Here is a 9,387-nt window from a genome sequence, read left to right as displayed (position 1 = left end):
ACATCCCAATACCTGGTCACTGGTTAGTTCATGAATGGCAATGACCCCACGTGGCCAATGAGATGTCTCTGGGAATTCTGAGACAACAGGAAATGCCTCTGCCCAGACTGGTCTTCTAGCCTGAACTTGAAGCAATGTACCCCAGAACTATTTGGTTTGATAGGCTACAACATTTTCTAACAGTGGAGCCCAGGGAGAGGATGGGGAATTTGGAACTCTCCTTAGCCAGTTGTGCCTAAATTAAGGTAAAGTTTGATCTGCTTCAGTTTCTCTAACAAACTATCACATAAACCTGGTAGCTTAATCCACAGATAATCATTTATAGCGATTCTGAGGCCTAGAAAGTCAAGACCAGTGTACAGGTAAGAACAGGTTCTGGTGAGGACCACCTTCCTGCTTAGTTGCCTTCTTGACAGTCCTCAGATGGGAAAAAGGATGAAGGAAAAAAAAAGACATAGAGGGGACAGGAAGTGGAGGCAGAGAGGAAACGCTGACTGCTTCCGATAAGGGCAAAGAACACTAATGCTACCATGGGAGCCTCACCTCAAACCCTCATCTAAATCGTAAATGTCTTCCCAAGGCCCCACATCCAAATGCTATCTCATTGTGGGGTAGGTTTTCAATGGCAATTTGAAGAAGACATAAACATTCAAGTTATAACAACTCCTCTTTAGGCTTGTGAGTTACAGGATCTATGAATTCATATTTTGCTTTAGACTAATTTAGTCTGGGTCCTTTGTCACTTGCAGCTGAGCCTGAATGCACAGAGATATCTATCTTGGAGACCAGCATGTTTGAGCCCCATCCATGAAGTGCTTCCATTGTTCAGGCATTAAAGCTGGTTCTTTCTCCCCCACCCCGTCTTTCCTCCCTCCAGAGCACAGGTGTGGCCCACATTGGGACATTCTGAATCAGAGACTTAAGGAGCTTTGTACACTCATTTCTTTTCTAAAAGGTAGCTCCATCAGTTGCTGTAAGAAAGAGCTAGGGAAAGACTTAGGCTAAGCTGCTTTCATTTCCCCAGATCTTCCTACACCGCACCTTCCGTAACAGGTCTTCATATGCTCCCGGTGTACTTTGGGTCAGAAATGGTTCCATAGGGTTTGTCACACAAAGCTTGCCATTACTTGATGCTTTCCAGACTGTCTGAAATTTGGGGGGAGAAAAGGAAGAAAAAGAAAAGCAAAAAGAAAAGGACAACCCAAGAGCACTTTGATGATCTAGAATGTGGTTCTGGGAAGCCATGCTTTTCATCCAGATAGTCCAACTTTGCAGGAGTGTTTGTATGTAGCAGCCAACAGGTCAAACTATGCCTGACGCTTGACCCTTTGGCAGGCACTGCCAGTCTGTTTCCAGGGCAGATGGAGCACACGGGAGGCTTCTGACCTTGGACTTGGTATGAGCCAATGTGAAGACGTATCAGGCGGCTAAGTCACCCCTGAGCTCCAGCTCCGCTCCAAATCCACTGAGGAAGCTTGGGCAAGTCACCTTGATTCTCAGAGTTCTCATTTCTGCATCTATCACGTGAGAATAGTAGTAATACTTTAGTAGTAATGTCCTAATGTGTTCGCCACTTCTAAGCAGTGCCCTACAAGGACACTTGGACATAGTTTGCTGTTGTCTTCTCTATCACATGTTAGGACAATTAAAGGCCTGGAAATCGGTAGTGCCAATTCCAACCATGGCTCTTTTCCTCACAGCTATGATGTTGAACAAATCTGGGCTTTTTTTTTTATTTCCCAACATGAAACAGAAACAACGTTATTATCCTTGTTTTGTATGTGACAAAAATAAAGTTCAGAAACTTGGACAAAACCACTCAATAGTAGGCAGAATTCGGAAACACATTCGTCTTCTCTAAAGAACTTATTTTTGCTTATTCTCTCTCTCTCTCTCTCTCTTTTTTTTTTTTTGTGTTTATTTGTTTTTTTTTGTGTGTGTACTCATGTGTATGTGGTATACTTATCTGCATATGTACACATGGAGGTCAGAGGTCAGCATTAGATGTCCCTTTCAAATTTAATTACAAAGTTCCTCCCTCCAAACCTTACCATATATGCTCCCACTCCTTCAAATTCATGGCCCCCTTTTGCATTAGTTGTTATTACATGTATGTATGTATGTGTATGTACATAAATTCCCTAATATAACATGCTTAATCCATATAATTTTACTTGTATCTCTGTGTGTTTTTAGGACTGATGGTTTGGCACTGGACACACACTTGGTGTGCTTGTCTCTAGGAGGACCATCTCTCATGCACCCAGATTTACTTAGCTGCCTGTAGTTTAAGTCGAGACCTCATGGGACTTTTCCCCACGCAGTTTGGTGTGTTTGTTGGTGCCATCATTGTTCAGCTCACATTTGGGTGGTCATGTTTGTGAGACTTACAGGTGTAGTTTCTGATGTTACTAGGAGACACAATCCCACAGCTAACTATCTAATGCTTCTCTCTGTTATCTTTGAGACAGGGACTCTCTTTAAGCCTGGAGCGCACTGTTTCAGCTAGTGATGACCATCAAACCCATCCCACCTCACAGTGCTGGGGTTAATTCCAGAGACATCACTGTATCCAGCTGTGTAAGGTGCTGGGAAACCAAACTCAGCCTTTTCTGCTCCCTCAACAAGCACTTTGCCCATTGAGCCATTTTGATAACCTTTGAATCCATTTTAAAAATCGAGGCGAATTCTAGTTACCCATCTGTTCATCCACCTGTGTACCCATCTATTCACCCACCCATGTATCCATCTATTCATCCATCCACGTACCCATCTATTCATCCACCCATGTACCCAACTATTCATCTACCCATGTACCCATCTGCTCATCCACCTGTGTACCCATCTATTCATACACCCACTACCTACTCCTCCCCCACTTACTCATCCATCCCTTTCTTCGTTGGGTATTTACATAAGTATCTAGGCTCTCTGTGGCAAGGTACTACTGCTTAGGTTCCAGTGACAAACAGAATGGTTCCCACCCTCAGGGAGCTTAATGGCCTGTAAAATCCCGCCCTCTCCTTTATCCCTCAGAGGTCAGTTCCAGATTGAAAGGAAGACATAAAAAATATGAAGGTGCTTGGTTGATTATAAATGCAGCAGATTATTATTATTATTCTCTGTTCAAACATATTGACAGCTTCACTCACACAATGATTTGAAACTGAGCAAACTCCAAATAAGAGGATATGAAAGGCTTCAGGTTTAATCCTCAAGTTCTAAAATAAGTCACCAGAGTCAGAACCTATATGTGGCCACAGGCAAACTCTGAGTCTCCAGGCTGAGACTCCAGGGTTTGTCTCACAATCTGTCTTGGAGTTGCTCAGAGCCCTGCTGTCCTCAGTCTGGCCTTCATGGGGTTGTTTTCTTGAGAATGTTTGCTAGTTCCATGTTCAGACACTGTCCTGGGTCTTGTCACTCAGGTCTCTTCAGTTGTCTTCCCAGCCCTACTTGTCTGTGGTGGTTTTAATGAGAATGGCCTCCATAGGCTCCTATATTTGAATTCTTAGTCATCAGGGAGTGGAACTACTTGAGAAGGATTAAGAGGTGTGGCCTTGTTGGAAGAAGTGTGCCACTGGGGGTGGGCTTTGAGGTTTCAAAAGCCTAAGCCAGGCCCAATGTCTCTCCCTTCCTGCTGCCCTCAGATTCAGATGTAGAACTCTCATCTACTTCTTCAGCACCATTTCTGCCCTTGTATTGTCATGGTCCCCTACCTCCATGATGGTAATGGACTAAACCTCTGCAACTGTCAATGAACCCCAACCAGATGCTTTCTTTTATAAGAGCTGCCATAGTCATGGTGTCTTTTCCCAGCAATGGAACAGTGACTAAGACATCCTCCGAGGCTGTTCACACGTTAGAAAGGAAATCCAATTGAGAAAGACTCATGGGATTTCTTTCTTTCTTTCTTTCTTTCTTTCTTTCTTTCTTTCTTTCTAGCACTTTGTACCTGATCACATTCATTTTACTGGCATCCAAAGGACAATCACTATGTTGCTTGTCAGAAGAGAGTGACTTGGACTTTAGGACAGACATCAGCTGTGTATGGTGTCTAGCATGGATATGGCTCTCAATGAACAAACATCAAGAAATGACAGGAACTCTGTGATAATACTTGGGGTGGCTGTCCAAAATGGGGTGTGACTGGCTGATACTAGACTCTAGGTCAGGTTGGGTTTTGTTATCAAATCCTACCTTATAGAATCTGAGGTGAGCCCTGAAATCTCATTTTTGTCTATTCCTGATGGGTGAGTATCCTCAAGGCTCTTTGCACTGCGCTCACAGATGACCCTCATCCCCTCGTCTCTAAGCTGACCTTTGAGCAGGGCACAAGGAAGCCTGTCCACCTCTCCCTGAGGAAAGCAGGTAGTGGTGTCTCTGTGAAACATGGCTGTACCTGGAGAACACAGGCTAGCTCCTCTCTGTCTCCTTGTTTAAGCCTCCTGAACATGGTGCCAGGGGAGTGTGGGCAGGCCACTCTGCTGGTGGCAGGCTTGAATGGACCCCTCTGGGCCAGCTGCTGCTGTGTGTCCCAGCATGTCACGCACACCTCCCTGCTGCCACACACGCTCGGGATAGCCTTCGAGCCAGGATGGTTAATATCACATCACCCCAGCCTTCTGTGTGTGTGTGTGTGTGTGTGTGTGTGTGTGTGGTGCAGCTCCTGGTGTTCCTCAGAAGCCCTGGTCTGGAACCTGCACAGGCCTTTTAATACACGGCTGGGAAAAAGAGAAATGAATGTTCCCAGTGTGTCTCCCATTCCCGCTCTTACCAAGAAGACCTCAAGTGAAGGGGGTGGAGAGTTTCATACCAGAGGCAAGTCTGCAGTGAGAATCTCGGAGTCTATTTTCGGCTGGGACCATCTGGACACAAATCAAGAATCTAATTTCCCCCACTACTTTCTTTCCCCCTTGTACTTTAGCTGACTCTGAGAGCTGGGAGCCTTAAACCAAGTCTGGACCACAGAATTCCATTAAAATATAAAGAATAAATAGAAAGAAAATGTCACCGAGTTCCACAGATTATTCCCCCCATCAAGCAGAGGCCAATGCTATGGCAGCCAGGGTTCTGCAGCCCCTCCTTCCAGGATCTTCCAGAACCTTCTAGACAAGTTACAGAGAGAGGCAAGATTCACAGCCCTTTCTGGGGTTGTTGTGCACACACACGCCCCCACCAGTGGTTGGTGTGTGTTGTGAGCTGCAGGACCAGGAAAACTGAAGTGAAAACCATGCAATAGTCATTAGGAAATCTCCGCTGAGGGCCAGAAGTCCACCAAGAGGATTTGCTTCACCTGTGAGCCCTGGAAACCTCTCCAGGCGGCATTGCCCACATGATGAAGAAGCTCGTAGAAGCCCAGTCTCTTACCCAGGGGTGGTGTGACCTCCTTCCACACGGTCAGCAGCGTGAACTGGGCGGCAGGGGGTGAGCAAAGGGCTCACACTGATGGACTTCCTTTAAAGTCAGGGATGCTTGAGTGTGTCGGCCTGAAAGCGAAGTACAGGATGTTCTAGGGTGGGTCGCCCGTGTAAAAAAATGACCATATTTACTCTGGAAACTGGACATCAGCAGCTTAGATTTATGTTGTATCATCTTAGCTAGCAGAACCGGACCAGGATGAAAGTGAAGGCTGGGTTGCACGTGGCTGTGGGAGAATGGTGTTCTGAAGAGTGAGTGTGCGAGTGAGCTGCTCTCTCCCCCATCTTGTTCTGATTGCCGGACGTGCAAGTCTTCCTTGTGCTCCTGGACCATCGCATGTGGGCCTACTGCATGCCCACATCCCTGTGGCTGTCTTGGGCAGGATGCCTTCTTCAGTCTGAGTGAAGGGCTTCAGGGAGCTCCTTGTCTGACGGAGTCTCTTAGAAGAGGCAAAGAGCCAGCTGGAATCTTGGTGGCCTCCGGCTGCCAGCAGGACAGATGTATCAAGTCAGGTTTATGGGAGAAGTTTTCCCAGACTATTATGTCCAAACTTCTGTCCATCCCGCTGTAACCTCTCCAGTTAGATGGATGAAAACCAGATCAATCCAGCCTTGGACCAGAGTTGCATAGATAAGAACTCAAAGAAAAAAAACAACTAGTTTATCATTGGATATTTTTTTTTCCACCCCGGCAGAACTATCAGGGATTGAAGAGATCTAGAAGGGTGTGTCTTCTGAAGGACAGTTGAGGTGACAAACCAGCAAGGGACTAATGGGACACTTGCTTAGGGAAGCTTTACCAGGATACTTCAAGGCCAACTGGACCTAGGACCTTCTCAATATAGAAATGGCCTTAAAAAGAAAGCAGACAGATTCCCAGGCAGAAAGTGACCTCTCCTCTGAATTCCATGCTTGGAAAAAATACTCACTTAAAGGAAAGGGAGGAGAGTCTACATAGCAAAATCTGGCTTTGTCAGAAGAACCTGGCCTACGAACACGGCAGAAGCAGAGCCCAAGAACATGCCTGCATAGTAGACGCTACCCGGTGCAAGGTGGGAGTCCATTGCTACCTCTGAGCTTCCTGGGCTTATGTGTGACACTAACACCCATGTGTGTGAAGAAATCTATTTCATAAGCATGACGTGAGGAGAATTATATTAACAAGATGTCAGCCAATATTTGAAAGATATTTTGAGAGTCGTATCTACCCATCCCTCTCAACTACAAGGTAGAACGAAGTTGTGTTTGTTCACTGAGACTGGCCAAAGAGGCTACATGCCAACTCGGGTTTTTTGTCTTTCTTTCAAAAAAACTTAAATTATTTTTTCTTTTGAGACTGGATCTTACTACATCAGCCACACATCAGACTCACTACATAACCTGCATCGGCCATGAAATCGTGATCCTCCTGCCTCAGCCTCTTGAATGCTGGGACTGTAGATCTGTACCACCACACCCAGCCGGTTTCCTCTCTTGAGGGCAGGCCAGGCCAGGCCAGGAGATGGCTTGCTCTCAGCACGGTGGGGAGTAGGGAAAGGGAGTAATTGCCGGGCGAAGGTGGCGCACGCCTTTAATCCCAGCACTCAGGAGGCAGAGGCAGGCGGATCTCTGTGAGTTCGAGACCAGCCTGGTCTACAGAGCTAGTTCCAGGACAGGCTCCAAAGCCACAGAGAAACCCTGTCTCAAAAAACCAAAAAAAAAAAAAAAATTCCAGGCTGGGGAAATTCAGAGAGTGACTTTGAGAGGCTCCTGTAAGGAAGAGTACTGACTAGACTTTTAAACTTGGGGATTTGTCTTCTAGCTGTGGGGAGGCTTCTGAACTTGAAGACCCGGATAGAAAGGAATAGTGCAAAATTGTGTGTGGCCTTTATTTGCCTTGGTTTTAAGTGTTGCTAGCTGATTTTCTACCTTTTCAGTTGATGTTTAAAACTATTTCTAGCCGGGCGGTGGTAGCGCATGCTTTTAATCCCAGCACTTGGGAGGCAGAGGCAGGCGTATCTCTGTGAGTTCGAGGCCAGCCTGGTCTACAAGAGCTAGTTCCAGGACAGGCTCCAAAGCCACAGAGAAAACCTGTCTTGAAAAATCAAAAAACCAACCAACCAACCAAACCAAGAAAAGGCTATTTCTAAGTAATTAGCATAAAGGAAAACTCAGTTTACAAGGATTGCTTTTAGATATTTTTGTTTTGAATACAGAAAACATGGCAGAAATAGTATTGAGTGTCCCATTTTTCCTTTGTCTTCTTTCCTCAAGCACAATTGTCACTGTGCGAAAATACCTGACCAGAAACGACTTCAGGATGGAAGGGTGTATTTGGGCTCAGCGTTTAAAAAGGGATTTAGTCCATCACATTTGGGAAGGCGTGGCAGAGGTATCGTGAGGTAGATGGTCACACAGCACCCCTGCGTAGAAAGCAGAGAGCAGACAGGAAATGGAAGAGGCCTGTAAAACCCGAGGTCCACGCGCAATGATTCACAACCTTCCACAAGCACTTCCAGCTGGGGACCAGGTGTTCAAACACATGGGCCTTGGGGCACATTTCTCTGCAAAACCACAGCAATAACAATACATTTAATCAAAGCCACGAAATGAACATGGGTGCCATGCTATGAAACAAACTCCACCCCACTGATGTCCATATTCCAAGGGACATTGAGTTTTTGTAGCACCTTAGTCTCTCTCAGTGTGGAATTGTTCCTAATTGACTTTTACAGCCTCAACATATACTTTATTTTAGTGTGTGTGTGTGTGTGTCTGTGTGTGTGTCTGTGTGCATGTGGTGTGCATATGTGTTCATGTAGTGCTCATGCATGTATATAGTTGTGTAACAGTTTCCTCTGAAATTAAAACAATCCATCTTGGAGGAAAAGCCTTAAAACATGTTTTCAGGGAGGTTAAATAATGGGATGTTCTAAGCTGGAGGTGGGGGATTAAAATATTTCAGGCAAGCTCATTAAGATAGGAATAAACAACTCAAAATGGCTTCAGGAAGTCCCTGAAACTAACCAGATTCATTAAGTCTGTTCCTTCCCAAGAATAGATACATAGTAAAGACTACCTCTGAAAAAAGACTCTCGGATAAGCCCCTCTCCTGGAAGAAATGATGACCAGCTGAGCTGCCTGGAAGAGGCCCAGAACAACAGGGGCACCTGGAAGGGACGCTCTCCAACCTGTTGAGCTGCCTGCAGGCTGTGCAATGAGCTCCAGGCTCCCAGCTTTTGTGAGCTGTCACTCATGCTAGGGAGGGCTTTGGTGATGCAGCTCCTTGTGTCATTTCGGCTCCTGTAAGTAATCCTTCAACCATACTCCTGTAAGCAACCCCTCAGTCATGTTCCTGTAGTAACCCCTATAAAACTTGTTGGTTCACTAAGTAGGACTAAGGTGGTTTCCTTACTCTGATCTGTCCTCGTTCCCTATCTTGGAGTGAGAAGACTTTTGTTCATGGCACCCCAGAAAGAGTGTCACTCGACATGAATGCATGCATGCACATAGAAGTTAGATGTTGCTATCAATTGTCTTCCTACTCTGGCTTCTGAAAGGACACTGGGACCTGCTTGCTCCATCTTGTGTCCCTTCCAAGAGGCCAGCACTCCTTACCTGGGCTCTGGTTCCTAGCTCCTTCTTGAAAGATCTTTAGACATCCACCTCTGCCATCTTTCTCTTGTAATCACTAATCACTTGGAGACATACAATGTTAAAAAGATTTGATTCTCTTCCATCTTAAAGATTTTAATGAACAGGAAGCAAGGGAGGGAGGAATGGAGGGACGGTGGGTTCGAAGTCATAGGGAAGAGGGGCAGCTGAAAATTTTCAGTGTTCCCTGTAGAATGAATAATAAAAACTCAGAGAAAGATTTTGGAGTTTAAGCTGAAAGATCAGAGAAACAAAGTAGTCACTCCACTAGAGAGCTCTTCCCTCTATGAAATCTTCAGACTGAAAAGAGAGCGAGTTTTTGTTTCATCCTGCCTTC

The sequence above is a fragment of the Alexandromys fortis genome, unplaced genomic scaffold (assembly GCF_014885135.2).
Source record: "Alexandromys fortis isolate MF-2015 unplaced genomic scaffold, M_Fortis_MF-2015_v1.1 scaffold_78, whole genome shotgun sequence".
Taxonomy (NCBI): domain Eukaryota; kingdom Metazoa; phylum Chordata; class Mammalia; order Rodentia; family Cricetidae; genus Alexandromys; species Alexandromys fortis.
The sequence above is the reverse complement of the archived record's forward strand: the minus strand, read 5'-3'. Positions refer to the sequence as shown.